Source organism: Lepidochelys olivacea (assembly GCF_965140295.1).
Source record: "Lepidochelys olivacea isolate rLepOli2 genome assembly, chromosome: 4".
Lineage (NCBI taxonomy): Eukaryota > Metazoa > Chordata > Testudines > Cheloniidae > Lepidochelys > Lepidochelys olivacea.
Window position 1 is genome coordinate 100,570,608 of NC_140414.1, and position 19,549 is coordinate 100,590,156.

The following is a 19,549-nucleotide window of genomic DNA, read 5'->3' on the forward strand; positions in this document are numbered from 1 at the left end:
GGAGGTATGTAACCAAAACAAATAGTGCATTTAATAAGAACATAAGAATGGCCTCACAGCTCCATTGCAGACCAGTGCTCCATCTAGCCCAGTACCCTGTCTTCTGACAGTGGCCGCTAGCAAGTGGTTCATAGGGAATGAACAGAACTGGGCAATTATAGAGTGATCAGTCCCCTGTCATCCAATTCCACCTTCTGGCAGTAAGAGATTTAGGGATACCCAGAGCGTGGGGCATCATACCTGACCATCTTGGCTAATAGTCATTGATGAAACTATCTTCTATGAAATTATCTAATTCTTTTTTTAATCCAATTCTACTTTTAGCCTTCACAACATCCCCGGAAACAAGTTCCACAGGTTGATTGTGCATTATGTAAAGAAGTACTTCCTTTTGTTTGTTTTAAACCTGCTGCCTATTATTTTCACTGAGTGACATTATGTGAAGGAGTAAATAACATGTCCTTATTCACTTTGCCCACACAGTTCATGATTTTATAGACCTCTATCATATCCCCACTTAGTCATCCCTTTTCTAAGCGGAACCGTCCATGTCTTTTTACTCTTTTCATATGGAAGCTGTTCTGTTCCCTTAATCATTTTTGTTGCCCTTCTCTGTACTTTTTTCTATTTTTTTTAAGATAGGGCAATCAGAACTGGACTCAATATTTAAAGTGGGGGTGAACAATGGATTATTATAGAGCCATTCTGATATTTCTCTACTTATTATCTATTCCTTTCCTAATGGTTCCTAATATTCTCTTAGCTTTTTTCATTGCTGTGCACATTGAGTGAATATTTTCAGAGAACTATCCATGATGACTTCAATATCTCTTTCTGGAGTGGTAATAGCTAATTGAGACCCCATCATTATGTACTGTGCCAAAGTTCTGCCTCTGCCTTGGTTGGCCCTGCGCTTATTGGCGGATTTGCTCACCTCAGAGATTCACAGTGGCCCTCAGTTTGGCCACTTTTGCTAGTGGCTCAAACCTGCTGTTCACTCAGCTAACCTCATCACTGGCCAGCATGGGGAAAAGGAAGGAGAACAATCCGCACAGTTTCTGCTGGTCCACCTAGTGGGTGGGGGGACAGGACAGGGACCTTCTCCTCTGGTGGGACCCACAGTCCAGGTCAACACCTCCTCTATCCAATAGGGAGTTGGGGGGATGAGGGGAACCCAGGCCCACCCTCTACTCCAGGTTCCAGCCCAGGGCCCTGTGGATCACAGTTGTCTACAGTGTTTTGTGTAACACCTGTGTGACAGCTACAACTCCCTGGGCTACTTCCCCATGGCCTCCTCCCAACACCTTCTGTATCCTCACCACAGGACCTTCCTCCTGATGCCAGATAGTGATTGTACTCCTCAGTCCTCCAGCAGCATGCCCTCTCACTCTCAGCTCCTTGCGCACCCCTCACTTGACTGAAGTGAGGTACTTTTTAAACCAGGTGCCCTGATTAGCCTGCCTATCTTAATTGATTCTAGCAGCTTCTTAATTGGCTCCAGGTGTCCTAATTAGCCTGTCTTCCTTAATTGGTTCCAGCAAGTTACTGGTTGTTCTGGAACTGCCCCTGTTACCTTACCCAGGTAAAGGAGACCTGTTTAACCTGGGGCTAATATATCTGTCTCCTATCACTCTCCTGTAGCCATCTTGCCCAACCCTGTCACTGTATATATAGTTGGGATGGTGTTTTCCAATGTGCATTACTTTGCATTTATCAACATTGAATTTCATCCGCCATTTTGTTGCCCAATCAGCCAGTTTTGTGAGATCCCCTTGTAACTCTTCACAGACAGGTTTGGATTCAACTATCTTGAGTAATTTTATATCATCTGTAAACTTTACCACCTCACTACTTACCTTTCTCCAGATCATTTATGAATATTTAAACAGCACTGGTTCCAGTATAGATTTTTAGGGACCCCACTATTTACTTATATCCACTGTGAAAAATGACCATTTATTCCTACCCTTAGTTTCCTATCCTGCACTGATCTGTGAGAGGACCTTCTGTCTTATCCCATGAATCCTTACTTTGCTTAAGTGCCTCTGCTGAAGAACCTTGTCAAAATCCAAGTATGGTATATCCACCGGATCACCCTTGTCCACATGCTTGTTGATCTCCTCATAGAATTTTAATATATTGGTGAGGCATGACTTCCCTTTACAGAAGTCCTGTTGACTCTTACCCAACATACTGTGTTCATCTATGTGTTGGATAAGTCTGTTCTTTACTATAGTTTCAACTAGTTTGCCTGGTAATAAAATTAGGCTCAATGGCCTGTAACGGCCAGGATCATCTCTGGAGCCTTTTTTTAAAATTGGTGTTACATTATCTACCCTCCAATCATCTGGTATAGAAGCTGATTTAAGTGATACATTGCATACCACATTTATCAGTTCTGCAAATTCATAGTTGAGTTTTTTCAGAACTCTTGGTTGAATACCATCTGGTTCTGGTGACTTATTACTGTTTAATTTATCCATTTGAAGTGCCAATAGAGGATGTTTTGGAACAGTTCCTCCGATTTGTCACCTAAACAGGTGTGGGAATCTCCCTTACATAATCTGCAGTGAAGACTGATGCAAAGGATTAATTTAGCTTCTCCGCAATGGCCTTGTCTTCCTTGAGTGACACCTCCCCACATTTGATTGATAAGTGGCCCCCTGACTGTTTGTCAGGCTTCCTGCCTCTGATGTAAGTAAAAAAAATGCTGGGTTTTTTTGTCTCTTTTGCTAGCTGTCCTTCAAATTCTCTTTTGGCCTGCTTAGCTTTACTTTTACATTTGACTTGCCAGAGTTTATGCTCCTTTCTATTTTCCTCCCTAGGATTTAAATTTCCATTTTTAAAGGATGCCCTTTTGCCTCTAACCTCCTTTTTTATTCAGTTGTTTATCCATGGCAGCGGGGTTTTTTGGTCCTCTTGCTGTGTTTTTTTTTTTTAAATTGGCGTATACATTTAGTTTGAGGCTCTATTATGGTATTTTAAAAATGTTTCCATGCATCTTGTGGGTATTTCACTCTTGTTACTGTTCCTTTTAATTTCTGTTTAACTTGCGTCCTTATTTTGTGGTTCCCCTTTTTGAAGTTAAATGATACTGTGGGGGTTTATTTGGTATTTCTCCCCCTACAAGGGTGTTAAATTTAATTACATTATGGTCACTATTACCAGTTACATCAGCTATGTTCACTTCTTGGACCAGATCCTGTGTTCCATTTAGGACTAAACCAAGAATTGCCTCTCCTCTTGTGGGATCTAGGACTAGCTGCTCCAAGAAACAGTAATTAATTGTGTCTAAAAAATTTATCTCTACATCCTACTCTGAGATGACATGTATCCAGCCAATATGGAGATATTTGAAATCCTCCATTATTACTGGGTTTTCTTTTTTTGCATCTCTAATCTCCCTACACATTTCACTTTCACTATCACCGTACTAGTCAGGTGACTGGTAGTATATTCCTACTGCTCTACTTTTATTATTCAAGCATGGAATTTCTAACCATAGAGATTCTATGGTACTGTTTGATTCATTTAAGATTTTTATTATATTTGACTCTGTGCTTTCTTTCACATATAGTGCTACTCCCCCACCAGCACAACCTATTCTGTCATTTCTGTATATTTTGTTCACTGTTATTACCATCTCCCACTGATTAGCATCATTCCACCAAGTTTCTGTGATGCCTCATTTAATAGCAAGCACTCAAGTTTTTCTATGGTATACATTGGGTCTCACAATCCGTATTTCAATCTCAATTTAGATATTTTAAAAAAATGTATTTATTCATTTTTTGCCTTTGTCAGGTAAATAGTTTGTGCTTTACTTATGGAACTGGTAAATATTTTGTGAACATTCTTTTTCGCAATGCAGATTGTAATCTATATTAATTGTTCACTTCCCAATATTTTCTGATGCTAATTAAATGGAAGATGCCTATTCAAAATAATAAAATTTAAAACTTATAATTTTTATCTTCAAAATTATTTACAAATGTTAACTGTAAAGTATAAATTGGTCTACAGTGAAGTGCTAGCTCTGTCAGAACTCACAGAAATATTGGGGCAAATAAATGTCATGATCTCCATTATTCAAAAAATTAGAGACTTTATGTGAGAGTAAATCTCCAGTAGAGGCATCGTCATCAGGAAAACTCAGGAGTGCCTGGCTTTCAGTCCTGTGTTCAGCTCATTAGACCATATTTCTCCTTTCTCCAATGTTAGATTACTTACTGGGGTGGCTAGACAGTCCACTACTTATCTCCAGCTTTTCCTATTTCTAGCCTCCTCATTAACAGTTCTGGTAATCTTCAACTACTCGTGCTTCTCTCACTGCTCTAAAATGTGGTATCTTGTGGTAACCTAAAGGAATGATGTCTGTTTTTTCCCCACCTTTTCATATCTCCTTTTACCCCCGTATAACTTCAAAAGTTGCAGTGTTTGCAAAAGTTGGTGTATCCCAAGATAGAATGAAAAGAAAAATCTCAGACCTGGACATCATTCATTTTATTACAATCAATAGCACAATAAGTCAATACATAAATAAAGGTGGGAGAACGTAGAAAAAACCAAAATTTTGAAAGCTTGACTTTTTTGAAATATCAGCTTTTTTTGAAAAATATTTCACACACAGCTTCAAGTAAATATATCATATAGAATCATAGAACTGGAAAGGACCTCGAGAGGTTATCTAGTCCAGTCCCCTGCACTCAAGGCATGACTAAGTATTATCTAGAGTCTAGATTCAGACCATCCCTGACAGGTGTTTGTCAAACCTGCTCTTAAAAATCCCCAATGATGGAGATTCCACCACCTCCCTAGGCAATTTATTCCAGTGATTAACCACTCTGACAGTTAGGAAGTTTTTCCTAATGTCCAACCTAAACCACCCTTGCTGCAATTTAAGCCCATTGCTTCTTGTCCTATTCTCAGAGGTTAAGAAGAACATGTTTTCTCCCTACTCCTTGTAACAACCTTTTATGTACTTGAAAACTGTTATCATGTCTCCTCTCAGTCTTCTCTTCTCCAGTTTAAACAAACCCAATTTTTTCAATCTTCCTCATGTTTTCTAGACCTTTAATAATTTTTGTTGCTCTTCTCTGGACTTCCTCTAATTCGTCGACATCTTTCCTGAAATGTGGTGCCCAGAACTGGACATAATACTCTAGCTGAGGCCTAATCAGCGTGGAGTAGAGCAGAAGAATTACTTCTCATGTCTTGCTTACAATACTCCTGCTAATACATCCCAGAATGAGGTTTGCCACAGCGTTACACTATTGACTCATATTTAGTTTGCGACCCTCAGATGCCTTTCTGCAGTACTCCTTCCTAGGCAATCATTTTCCATTTTGTATGTGTGCAACTGATTGTTCCTTCCTAAGTGGAGTACTTTGCATTTGTCCTTATTGAATTTCATCCCATATACTTCAGCCCATTTCTCCAGTTTGTCCAGATCATTTTGAATTTTGATCCTATCTTCCAAAGCACTTGCAACCCCTCCCAGCTTGGTATCATCTGTAAACTTTATAAGTGTACTCTCTATGCCATTATCTAAATCACTGATGAAGATATTGAACAGAACCGGACCCAGAACCGATTCCTGAGGGACCCCACTCATTATGCCCTTCCAGCATGACTGTGAACCACTGATAACTACTCTCCGGGAACAATTTTTAAAACAGTTATGCACCCACCTTATAGTAGCTCCACCTAGGTTGTATTTCCCTAGTTTGTTTATGAGAAGGTCATGTGAGACAGTATCAAAAGCCTTACTAAAGTCAAGATATACCACATCGACCACTTCCCCCTTATCCACAAGGCTTGTTACCCTGTCAAAGAAAGCTATCAGATTGGTTTGACATGATTTGTTCTTGACAAATCCATGCTGACTGTGATTTATCACCTTATTATCTTCTAGATGTTTGCAAATTGGTTGGTTAATTATTTGCTCCATTATCTTTCTGGGTATAGAAGTTATGCTGACTGGTCTGTAATTCCCCAGGTTGTCCTTAATTCCCTTTTTATTTAACATACCATTGGCCTGTTTTGAACTCCTTTGACAGAAGCACCTTTGACATTTTTCATGATCTTTTCCCATTCATAGTAATATCATGCAGAAGAGTCAGCAGAGTATGTGCTCTAGGCCACAGTGAGGAATTATAAACTACTAGATCAGAGGTTCTCAAACTGTGGTCCTTGGTCCGTGGATAGTTCCCTCTAAGGTGTGCGCCTGAGCAGCTGCACACGAGAGAGGCCGTGCAGGCCTGGTTCCACTAATTGGCTGGATCCTGGAGAAGACACATATGTAAGGTGAGGTAGTAGCCTTGGGGGAAAATAGGGGGTTGGTGGGAGGGGGAAGTGGGATGAGAAGAGGGGGTGGGGGGAATTGGGGATGTGCAGGGCTGCAGCAGCCAGAGAAAGAGGTGACTTTCCCCAGTTCCAGGGCTGCAGCTGCCAGGCAGATGGCCCTGGTTCTCATCCTCAGCTCTGTGGCTGCTGTGGTGGGGGAGAGGGAATCATAGAATATCAGGGTTGGAAGGGACCTCAGGAGGTCATCTAGTCCAACTCCCTGCTCAAAGCAGGGAGAGAGACCCCTCTCCTTCCCAGCCCCAGCTCAGGGGCTGCCGCAGCGGGGGAGAGAGGGAGAGACTCCCCTCCTTCCCAGCCCAGCTCGATGGCTGCCGCGGTGGGGAGAGAGGGCACATCCATTGCATTGGAAAGGTAAGACTACTGATATTAAAATATGAGTTGTGTGCTTTTATTTGTAGAACAAAAAAAATATTTTTTTTATATAGTGCTTTTATCCAAAGCGCTTTATAATAGTTAGCTAACAGTACAAACACCATTTGGAAAGATCATTAAGTGGTCCGCCGAGACCCTCAGCAATTTTCAAGTGGTCTGCGGGAAAAAAAAGTTTGAGAACCACTATACTAGATCATACAACCTGGTCTACACTTAAAATTCAGGGCAACATAGTCACATTGCTCAGGGATGTGAAAAGTCCACACCCCTGACCAGCGTAACTATGCCAACCTAACCTCCAGTGTATATGCAGCTAGATCAACAGAAAAATGTTTCATTGATCTAGTTATTGTTCAGGAAGGTGGTGTTCCTGCAGCAATGGGGGAAAAAGCTTCCATCAGTGTAGACTACATCAGCATAATAAGCAGCATAATAAGCAGCCAGAGGGAGCAAGTAAGCAGACCATGTTGTTAAGAAAACTATGACAATATAGGGTGAAGTAGCCTGCCAATCCTTCCCCTCTTGCAGCCAACCTGCTCCAGGAAAGGAAGATGGCCATGTAATTCATGCATGGCGCTAGTGAGATTGAACTGCCACAGTAAATTGGGGGGTTCCCATGACCCTGGTGCATCACAGAAGGTGAAGTCTGGCCAGGGAGTCCAGCTCAGAAAGGAATATGGGATCATGAGACACACAAACTACAGCTCCCATGAGGCTTTGCAGCAACTCATGTGGACACAGACTAATACATTTCCAAAACAATTTTTGAAACTTTCATTCCATAAAAAATGCTGATATTTCAGCTTTTTGCCCCAATTCAAAACAAAACAAAAGGTGAAATAGCAGACTTTCCTGTGAGATGAAATTTCCACTTTTGATCATCTCTACTGCCTACCTATATCTTTCCGCTGTTCCCCCTCCAAAAAAAGGCAGCACACATTTTTGGATGTGTGGGTGGTAAGGCATCATTCTTGGATTCAGTTTGGTATGAATTTTGGGCAAACACTTGGGCTAGTTGTTATTTTATCACCCCTAATTTTTATACACACATTTATACAGTTTGTTAACAAGAATAAAAGGCCTAGTGCCAGCAGCTGGAATTAACTGCACTTGCAGAAAATTAAATAGGGAACGGAGCAAAATTCTGTGATACTATAGACAGCAGTTCTATAATATATATTCCATCATTCACATTTAGGTTTCATTTGATCAGAGGCAGAAATCATGATAGAAAAGTCAAAAGCAACTTGTCAAAGAAACTCAGAAGATGGATTTTCTTTTTTTTTAAGAATAAATTCACTAAAGCTTCCTTTTGATAAGCTTTAATCAGTCTGCTAAACTCTAAACTAGCTCTGCTGTGCCAGAGCCAATATCACCCAGACACCATGTTCCAGCTTAGTTGCACATATGTAGTCATTGCCAGTCTTCTGGAAAAACGTACAGAGGAAATTAAGCTTTCGCCTGTTATGTGACATGAATGCACACTGAGATGTGGAAATTGCTCCTGAGGAATTAATAGAAGGAACAGGAGGAGTCACAGCAAGAAAGCATACTTGCTTGGAAAGTATTCTCCTGGATAGCCATTTTCATTTCCTCACCATCCTTGACATGGACAAGCATTAGTAATACTGGATCAACCTCTGAGATCCAGCAATCCCTGTTAAATATAGCAATCTGAGTCTTTTGAATTATAAAACACCAGCATAGTTGTTTGCACAATCATTATTGACTAACAAATGACCACTTAGGACTATATACTTTAAAGCAAAAAAAGTCCAGGAAAGGAATATAATTATTAAGGTTTAAAAATGAAACACTGCATATGTAAGTTGATGCTGTTTGTTTCAGTCAGTCATTTTCAGGAGAAAAAAACAATAATCCTTACAGTTGCAACAAGATTATCTGCCTATTCTTTGCCCATTATTCTTGTCTGAAAAGATAGTTTTGTAACTTTATAAAAAAGAGCACTGGAACCTGCTCCTGTATAATCTCAGTGGAGCTGAAATGAATCCTATTTACATCATGACAAAGATGTAGACTCATTATCAGAAAATTAACGCAAAAGTAAATGGGCACTTTGCCCAATGTCTGCAAAAGTTAATGGACAATTTTCCAATCTGATATCACAGTAGCCATATAAATATAAAAACACTAATGTTATAGATGGAAAGAAGGAGCAGGAGGACCCAGAGGCGGATTGAATAAACGGACTTCTTTATTGCAATACTTGTTCCCCTCACCCCAATTGTCGAGTAAGCCCCGAATTAATCACATCACACTCTTTTATCTAAGTTAATATGTAAATACCCACATTTAGTACAATGCCCCCCCAAACCCTTATTTACTAATATGAATGCCCATATAATGAATATGAATAGCTATATACTGAATATAATTATACCCTCCCCGTTTACTGTTTACAGCATTAAGCATATTATACAGACATTTTTACCTTGAAGATACATTTCTTGGCAGTAATTGTAGCCACAAGTTCCCTTAATCAGCAGGTCACAGGGGAGGGAGGAAGAGGCCATGACCCCGAGCTCGTTTATGAAGCTGGGAGAGGAAGGGAGGGAGAGATAACATTTCTTCACAAAAAGGGTATCCTTCAGACAACCATATTCCTTATGCAGCTGCAACACTTATCTATCCTTAACAAGCAGAAGGGAAGGGGAAAGGATGGCAACTTTATCTATCAAGTGAAGAAATAGTGGTTGCCTGTGCCTTACTCCCTAGTACTATGATAGTGGTTACCCAGGTCTTTATTTAACCCTTACATACCCCAACAAATAACTTTACACAAATGTATACCCCTCCACATTGACTTATTTGAACAATCATTCTGTAGTCTGTATAGTTTCTCAATACAGTTGTGAATTTCTGAAGACCAAGAGTAGTGTAGAGTTAGTATTGTAGAGTTAGAGGTGTAGTGATGCCACACTTCCTGTACACTCTAGATGCAGTCTTTGGTTTCCTGTGGCACACTTCCTATTGAGGGAGGAACAAAGAAGCCCAGACCAGGGCTGTTGCAGGCTGCAGCTACACAGAGCAATAGAAAGTTGTTACCTCATTTCTGCACATAGTTTCTGTTAATAACAAATGGTTTATCTTGAACCGGTCTGCTTGTCAGGAAGGGTATGTCTACACAGTGAGCTGGGGGTGGGAATCCCACCTCGAGGAGACATACTCATGTTAGTTGTGATTGCGCTATCATGTTAAAACAGAGTGTAGCTGCAGTGGCATGAATGGTGGGAGGGGCCAGAAGCCCTGAATACATACCTACTATTTCTGATGGGCACATACTCAGGGCAACTAGATGCTCCCTCTGCTTATGCCACCACAGTGACACTCTATTTTTAATGTTTTAGCTTGATAAAAGTTAGCACAAGCATGTCTCCTCTAGCTTGGAATCACACAACAGCTTGACAATATTCCAAGATACTATATGACATCAGGAGTGGAAGGCCTAGTGTGTTGGAAGACCCAGTGAGAGAGAACATTGAAATGGCTGCTACAGCGCCCATGCAACTGCCAGTATCGTTCCCACCAGCTCTGAGAAACAGGGGGGAAAGCTGAACATACCTGGTTCAAACAGCAATTTGAATGGTACGTGAAAGCCACAGGACAGCTAAACTGGAGGAGGAACAAAGGATTGCTCTGCTCTTGACAGTGGCAGGCACAGAAGCCTGAGATGTGTACAATGAATTCCATACAGATGATAGAGGGAGAGAGAGGAAAGCTTTACAGAAATAATGACAATGTTTGAAGATCTTTGTGCCCCTACGAAAAAAAAATGTTACTTATATTCAGGAGGAGAACACAGACCAAAGGGGACACAACTGTTATATTGTTAATATTGTTATTGAATAAAACATGTGAGATTGTCAAAATAACAGGCTCAAATGGAATTATTTAATGACAGATTAAAACAGCACTATACCGGAATAGAAAGAAAATATACCATGTTTACCATACCTGTAGCTGGTGAAGAGAAGGTAGGTTGGACCTTTTGTCTGTACCTTGTGGAATGCTGACCATATTTGTTCCCAAGCTAACCCCCAAACACGCTTTCCTTTTATAGGGTGTGAGACAAAGACATTCCTTTTTGCAGGTAAAACAATACTTTCCCACAATTAACTTCACTATGTGGTCTGTTGTCGATACGCCATCTTACCTAATTACTAGTGACATTTCTTTTATGGTTCTCAGTTTACCTGATTGATAAACGTAAGGGATTTCTAAACTGCTCATTATTACTGACAGCTGTGGCAACCAGCAGTTCTTAATGAGTTGAAAAACATGTTTCAGTGGGTCATTATTTTAATCATTATAGGAAACCTCTGCAATAACAAGTACCTCTTCTCAATCACAGGACATAATTGGATCATAAGCACCCCTTACCAATTACTCAGTCTTCTTTATTATAACATACGTTGTAGACACCTTTCGCTAGTTTTGATGGTTCTTTTTCCCTAGAGCTCTAGACTCGCACAGACTCAGAGGCATTGAGGATGATTAGGTACAGCCCAATACTTAATTATACACATTCTTGAACACTGGTCGCCCACTAGGTTCAGGTTAAGAACCAACTTTCTGAGGCCTTAGAATTCAAGCATACTTTTTGGTAATACTTTGGGAGAATAGTTACTATGAAAAAAATCATGAGAGTTTATCATAAAAGGTTAATATTTACTAACACAATAAAGGTGTTTATTCCAGACTTAAAACTAAAAAGTCAGTCCTCTGAACACAGAATATTAAAAGACTCTTTCATTGAAGATCAGATTGTCCTGGTGCGTAATAATAAAAAAGCCTCTGAACAGTTACTTAGGGAGATGGAGATGACACTAGAAAGGGCAATATTTATATAACAAGCAAATGGAAATACACATAAAAAAATCTAGAAAGGCAGAGAACACACAACTGTGAATACCATACCTAAACCAGTAAGGAAAAAGTTCACAGAAATTAAATTGGCCAAGGACAGAAACAAGGCAAGCAGGAAACAATGCTAGTGATCTGGCAACCTACGTGAGTTTAGGAAATGTCCAGCACTCAGGAAAATATAGAAACTGTAATAAGCCCAACATTATACTAAAATATATAGAGAGAGCAGGAAAATGCATGTATTACATGCAGTAATGAATTCTTCAAAGGAAGAAGTGCTATTCACGAGCACAATAATGTAGAATGCTGAAAATTCAAAAGATTGGCTAATTAAAATGTGTACAAATGGCACTTATATGACATACAGGATAGACATTGGGGCACAACTAAATATAATTATAGAAATTGAAATAGAGAGATGTAAGGAGCACATAAAAGTGGAAGAGTCAAAAGTGTTTGTGAAAGGCTATAATGGAGGAAAAATTCCTGTTTTGGCAGAGGGCACACTGACACTAAAATACAAAGGGAAAATGATAAAAAGAGAGTTTGTGGTGGTACATAGAGGCAAGCAACCAGTCTTCGACCTATTTATGTTTGAGGTGCTTGGTGTCGCTAAGAGGTTGTATACTTTAAAGAGACAGAAAGACAACATAGAACCAGATATGAAAATATTACTAGCATTGTATGAAGATGTATTCACAGGAAAGGCCCATGGTATAGGCTACATTAAAAGTTCTGTAAACCTTAAAACAGAGACTAGAAAAAGTGCTGAAAAGCATGACAGCAAATTGTATAATCAGAGACTAGAAGCACCAACAGATTGGGTTCACTCATTAATTGTAGAGAACCCAACAGATTGGGTTCATTCATTAATTGTAGAGAAAAAAGGGGTGGGGGTATAGCTGTGTATGAACCCTCAGGGGCTGAACAAAAACATTAAAAGAAATCACTTCCACTTGCCCACAAGAAGTGGACTGTTGTCTGAGATGGCAGAAGCCAAATTATTCCGTGAATTAGATGTATTGGCTGGATTTTGGCAGATCCCCTTCGACACAAAACTCTAAGATCTGCACTTTCATCACAACATTTGGCAACTACTGCTTCCTAAGATTGCCTTTCAGAATAGCTCCAGACATATTTCACCGTACAATGAGCCAAATGCTAAAGAATGTAGCAGTTGTGAAAGTGTACATGGATGACATAATAATGATGGGTAGCATTGTCACTGAATATCAGGAATGACTGAGGATAATACTGGAAATTGTGAGAGCTAATAACCGTAAACTGAACAAAGTCAAATGTCAGTTTCAAATATGGAAATAAAAAACTTGGGAGAGAGAGACTAACCTCCAAGAAAATCTTGACCAATGAATCATATTCAAGCAATGCAGAACATGCTAAGACCTGAAGATAAAAATGGAATTCAAAGGCTGATAGGCATGGTGAATTATGTAAGTAAATTCATACTTATGTACACAGCTTGCACAACTCATCTGTGACAGCGCCTCCATAAGACCACCAAAAGACATGGATGCCAGAGCATGGAAGAGTGTTCAATGTTTTAAAGCACATTCTGACATCAAATCCAGTGCTGCAATTTTCTGACCCATTGAAAGACATCAAACTCTCCACAGATGCTCAAAATAAGGACTGGGAGCAGTACTATGACCGTGTCATTAATTGATTGGTTGCCAGTCTCATATGCATCTAGGTTTATAACAGTCACAAAGAAGATGCATACACAAATTGAAAAAGAGACACTAAGTCTGATGTATTGTTGTACAAAATTTAATGACTTTATCCATTGCCATAGCTTCAAAGCAGAAACTGACCACAAACCACTGATTGCAATATACAAAAAGGGACTTGGAGAAGTTCCACCAAGGATATAATGACTGCTTTTGAAAATTCAGAAGTATGGTGTGACCCTGCAGTTCCAACCTGGATGCCACTTAGTAATGTCAGACACACACTCAAGAATATATACTCCATCTGACAATACACAGTCCAATAATCTGGAAGAAGCAGTAAACCTACATGTGAACATCATAAAATGTCAGATGCTGTATCTCCAGCCATATGGACAGAAACAGCTAAAGATGAAATTCTGCAAGCAGCAATATTAGTGAGAATTAAGGCAGAAAAAAGAAATCAACACTTCAAATGTGCCTATTTCCACCATAAAAATGAGCTTTCAGTGATTTCAGGAGTGCTTTTGACGAAGACACAGTTCTGGTTCCCACAATCATGAAAAGAAAAATATTAGAACAAATATATGAAGTTCTCTGGGAATAACCATATCAAAAAGGAGAGCTAGAAAAACTGTATTCAGGCCACAGATAAACTGTGACATGACATCAAAGAAAGGGTGAGCAGGGGTGCAACATGTCAGAAGCCCAGAGATTCCCAGCAGAAAGAACCAATGATATCAAAGAAACAGCTTGCAATTCCATCGGACAAAGTTGGAATTGACTTGGAATTTTCTTACAGCAGCTAATGACATATTTAGTGTCATCCTTCCAGAAAAGGGTGTCATGTCAATACAGTCTCACCATCACCCCATCAAGCTGTGGGCAACAATTACTTCTCTCATGTCCTGTCTCCAGCTCACCATGCCTCAGCCTGTTAACCCATTCACATGGAATCACAGACCTACGCCTGGTAGTTTACTTTGATGACACCACAACATCATCCTTTAAAATGCCTCTGATCTGTAGATCTCATTTCCAACACAGCTAAATACTTGAAGGTCTAAATCTGTCCTGGCATAACTTGACTGACACCAGTGGTGATACACAAGGGGTAACTTGACTGACACCAGTGGGGTTACATGAATTTAGTCTGTTAGTGCAATTTCAGTGAGCTTACGTTGCCAGAATCCTATGTTCTGTTTGTTTGTTTCTTTTAATTCCTGTCCTTGTGTTTCATTAGTGCAAATTGTTTACATTTAATAATAATAAAAAAGATGGAGATGAAGGATGGAAATGAATTATATACTCCCTTCCATCTGACTTGTACTAATGACGATAAAGATAGCACCTCCCAGCCACACACTCCCAGCTACCTTCGGGACACCACTGACTTCCTGAGGAAACTACAATCCACCGGTGATCTTCCTGATAACACCATCCTGGCCACCATGGATGTAGAAGCCCTCTACACCAACATTCCACACAAAGATGGACTACAAGCCATCAAGAACGCTATCCCCGATAATGTCACGGCTAACCTGGTGGCTGAACTTTGTGACTTTGTCCTTACCCATAACTATTTTACATTTGGGGACAATGGATACCTTCAGATCAGCGGCACTGCTATGGGTACCTGCATGGCCCCACAGTATGCCAACATTTTTATGGCTGACTTAGAACAACGCTTCCTCAGCTCTCGTCCCCTAACGCCTCTACTCTACTTGCACTATATTGATGACATCTTCATCATCTGGACCCATGGAAAAGAAGCCCTTGAGGAATTCCACCATGATTTCAACAATTTCCATCTCACCATCAACCTCAGCCTGGTCCAGTCCTCACAAGAGATCCACTTCCTGGACACTACAGTGCTAATAAACGATGGTCACGTAAACACCACCCTATATCAGAAACTTACTGACCGCTATTCCTACCTACATGCCTCCAGCTTTCACCCTGACCACACTACACGATCCATCGTCTACAGTCAAGCTCTGCGATACAACCGCATTTGCCCCAACCCCTCAGACACACACAAACACCTACAAGATCTCTATCAAGCATTCTTACAACTACAATACCCACCTGCGGAAGCGAAGAAACAGATTGATAGAGCCAGAAGAATTCCCAGAAGTCACCTACTACAGGACAGGCCTAACAAAGAAAATAACAGAACGCCACTAGCCATCACCTTCAGCCCCCAACTAAAACCCCTCCAACGCATTATCAAGGATCTACAACCTATCCTGAAGGACGACCCAACACTCTCACAAATCTTGGGAGACAGGCCAGTCCTTGCCTACAGACAGCCCCCCAACCTGAAGCGAATACTCACCAGCAACCACATACCGCACAACAGAACCACTGACCCAGGAATCTATCCTTGCAACAAAGCCCGTTGCCAACTGTGCCCACATATCTATTCAGGGGACACCATCACAGGGCCTAATAACATCAGCCACACTATTAGAGGCTCATTCACCTGCACATCTACCAATGTGATATGTGCCAGCAATGCCCTCTGCCATGTACATTGGGCAAACCGGACAGTCTGTACGTAAAAGAATAAATGGGCACAAATCAGATGTCAAGAATTCTAACAATCATAAACCAGTCGGAGAACACTTCAATCCCTCTGGTCACTCGATTTCTGATCTCAAAGTGACTATCCTTCAACAAAAAAACTTTGAAAACAGACTCCAACGAGAGACTGCTGAACTGGAATTCATTTGCAAATTGGATACAATTAACTTAGGCTTGAATAGAGACTGGGAATGGTTTATTCATTATAAAAAGTAACCTATTTCCCCTTGTTTATTCCTTCCCCCCCACACACTGTTCCTCAGACGTTCTTGTTAAACCCTGGATTTGTGCTGGAAATGGCCCACCTTGATTATCATGCACTCTCCTTACTCTTGTAAGGAGAGTGATCACTTTAGATAAGCTATTACCAACAGGAGAGTGGGTTTTGGGGTGCGAGGGGGAGAAAACCTGGATTTGTGCTGGAAATGGCCCACCTTGATTATCATACACATTGTAAGGAGAGTGATCACTTTAGATAAGCTATTACCAGCAGGAGAGTGGGGTGGAGGGAGAGAAAAACTTTTGTAGTGATAAACACCCATTTTTTTCATGGTCTGTGTGTATAAAAAGATCTTCTGTACTTTCCACAGTATGCATCCGATGAAGTGAGCTGTAGCTCACGAAAGCTTATGCTCAAATAAATTGGTTAGTCTCTAAGGTGCCACAAGTACTCCTACACTTTTAATTGTTTCTATTAGAATATTGCACTATTTTGAAGATTGACAATACGTTTTGAAAAGTAGAAGTACTTTCCCTTTTGTATTACATTGCTTTCTGTTCCCCACAACTGGCTTAAATGGGCACCTCTGTGATGGTTGCCATGGAGACCAATTTAGGAGAGATTGTGTTAGGGGAAGAAGTTCCAGCACTGCAGTATGTTTGAAAATAGATAAAGAAATTAAAGTGATGACTACAAATATTAAAGGTTTTACAGGGATGAGTAGTTCAGGGTCCATGAGGCTGGAAGGAGTGGTCCACCAGGAAGAGGGTTGGGCAGCTCTGTTGCCATCATTGTTGAGTTTATTCCCTCTCTCTCTCTCTCTCACACACACACACATCTCCTCTCCTCTCCCCCAGTAGTTTTTTTATGAATCAGGAATAACAGTCCAGCTATAGGTGACTAGTTGATTCCAGTGGTGTCCCCTATGCTCCTTACTACTACCTCTCCCTTATTTGTCTCACAGCAAATAGGTTCAGCACAGCTTCTTAGTCCTTACCCTACCAGTCACCCAACAAAACACTGTAGAACTCTACTTCTACCCCAGTCGGCTCCTCCTCTCTATCTCTTGCTCAAGTAGAGGAGATTGTGTGTGTGCTTGCTGCTTCAGGTGCTCTCTTTTGAATCAGAATGAGTGGCTCAGCAGTCAGTGAAGAATTTATTGGAGGTTGTCTCAATGTGTTGCACCTTGTTTATGTATACAAAAACCATGTTTTACTTGTGTGTGCTTAAATAGGTCCATTGGAATTCTGAAAAGAGCTTGTCCACACCTTTCCCTGAAGCTTTTTCCAGTATATGCCTATCTTTCAGTGTGAACATACTCTGTACACATCCAGACATTCATTTGGAAAAGTCTGTGCCTATTCATCCCCTAGTTGTGGCCCAGGATATGTAATACATTTAGTTTTGTGCCTACATAAATTCTTGAAAATGTGATCTTCTAGTTTCTAGGCTATTCAGTCTTTGCTTTCTCAGCTGAGAATGTAAACACGGGTGCCAAGTGCATTAATGGTTTTTGTGATGTGGCCATCTGACCACTAAGAACTGCTGGTGGTGGTGGTGGGTGGAATCACAAACATATTTCACATTGGGGAACCAAAAGCTTTCAATTGCTACTGACCTGAGATTAATGTAAGCAGCTGACCGAGGGGTGAACAGCTCCTTATTCTATTACTAGTCTCCTGAATCAACCTATGTTTCCTTAGTCCCAGCCCTTTAGAAGGTTCATGTTTTATCTAAAACTTGTTTGACAATTTGCTGCTTTAACATTTGTATTGAAGAGGTGTATCTGTAGTGCTCATGTGTTTCATTTTTGATTATTGTATTTGTTCTGCAGCTTAGTTTTCTGCAGATTTTATTCCTACTGGTAAGTGACCGACAGAGGTTTGGCTTAATAGTTACTGCCTGCCTGCACGCGGTTACAAAGAATTAGACATGATTGGAATTGTTAGTAGAAATTAATTTTAAAAAAACTCAATGACAGAAAAGAAGCTTATTTTTCCACTGACACTCTTCTGTTGACTCTGGACTTAGTCCAAATTGTTTTGGTAGCTCTTTGTTTTTCATTGTCAAAGTCCTTATAAAACCCTATATTTCCCCTACTAAAGGTAATGGTGCCACACATTTATGACCTATTTTAAAAATTTTAGCACAAACATAAACAGTTTGGAATGCATTTTATAGTACATGGTACTGCTCAACTAGTAAAAGCCTGCAGAATTCAGCCTACAGGGAAAATGTACCCAAAACCATTATGAGGACATGGAATGACGCTGAAGCCAAATTTAAAAAAACAACAACAAAAGAAACCCTCTTTGCAGGTTATTTTGTTTGTTAGATTTTCCTTAAATCAACAAGGTTTTCTATCCAAGTAAGAGTTTACAAGGTTGTAGAACTGCCTCACAATATTACCCAAGATGACTGACATTCAAACATTTGCTATCTTACGGGTTGTGTTCATATAAATAAATGTTTACTGTCACTGAAACTTTAAAAACAATTGTGGATTAATAGCAAGAGATTTCAGATTGTTCAAGTGCTATTGGTAAATGAACCTCAGATATCTATAATTTTAACCTGACATAAATAAGCAGGGAATTTTCAAAACAAATACATGTACGTGAACTAATATGTCAAAGACAATTGCTTTTACATAGGTGGAGCCATTTTGAAATGAAAGTAAATGGACACTCTGGTACAGAGCAAGTTATTTCAGTAGTCGTTGCTTATGGAGTGAGAGAAAGAGGATCAGGCTAAAGATGAGAATAAGGCAAGAGGAAGAGTAACTTGTCAATGAGGTGAAAACATGTGTAGGTTAAAAAAATGAGAACAATCTCTTTCTTTTTCAGTCTCTGGTAGAAGTGAATAAGAGAAATGTATTGATCCCTGTAATCCCCAACTGTTACAGTCACACATATCCTCACTGTGCAACACACAAGTCAAACTATTCCCAGAATCAGCTTGCTTTACACATACTATCAAGTTCTGCTTTAAAAGTGGGGAAGACACACAAAGGACAGAGAAGACCAAATTACCAAATTAAATGAATAGGAGCCACATTTTCAAAAGAGGTTTCTAAAACATCATCTGCAGTTGTATGTTTGTTTGCAGAAATTAGGAAGTTAGATGTCTGCCCACGCAAACTGGAAGTGCAAAAGTGGGTTTTGAGTACTCATACAAACAGGAGAGATTTCAGTGTGTGGACTGAGACTTATTTGCAAATGTGATCTACAGAGTCAGGTAGATAAAAGTATTTGGCTTGTGATCTTCATCACTGCTCTGGCTCCTTTACACTAGATAAAAGGTCCAGGACAGCGTGAGGGGATGTAAAAGCCCTGTATTTGCCCCTGGGAGAATGCCACCAGCACAGGCACTGAGGAAGACAGCCTTACAAGGACCCTTTTACAAGCCCTGGCCTAGGATGTGTGCAAGG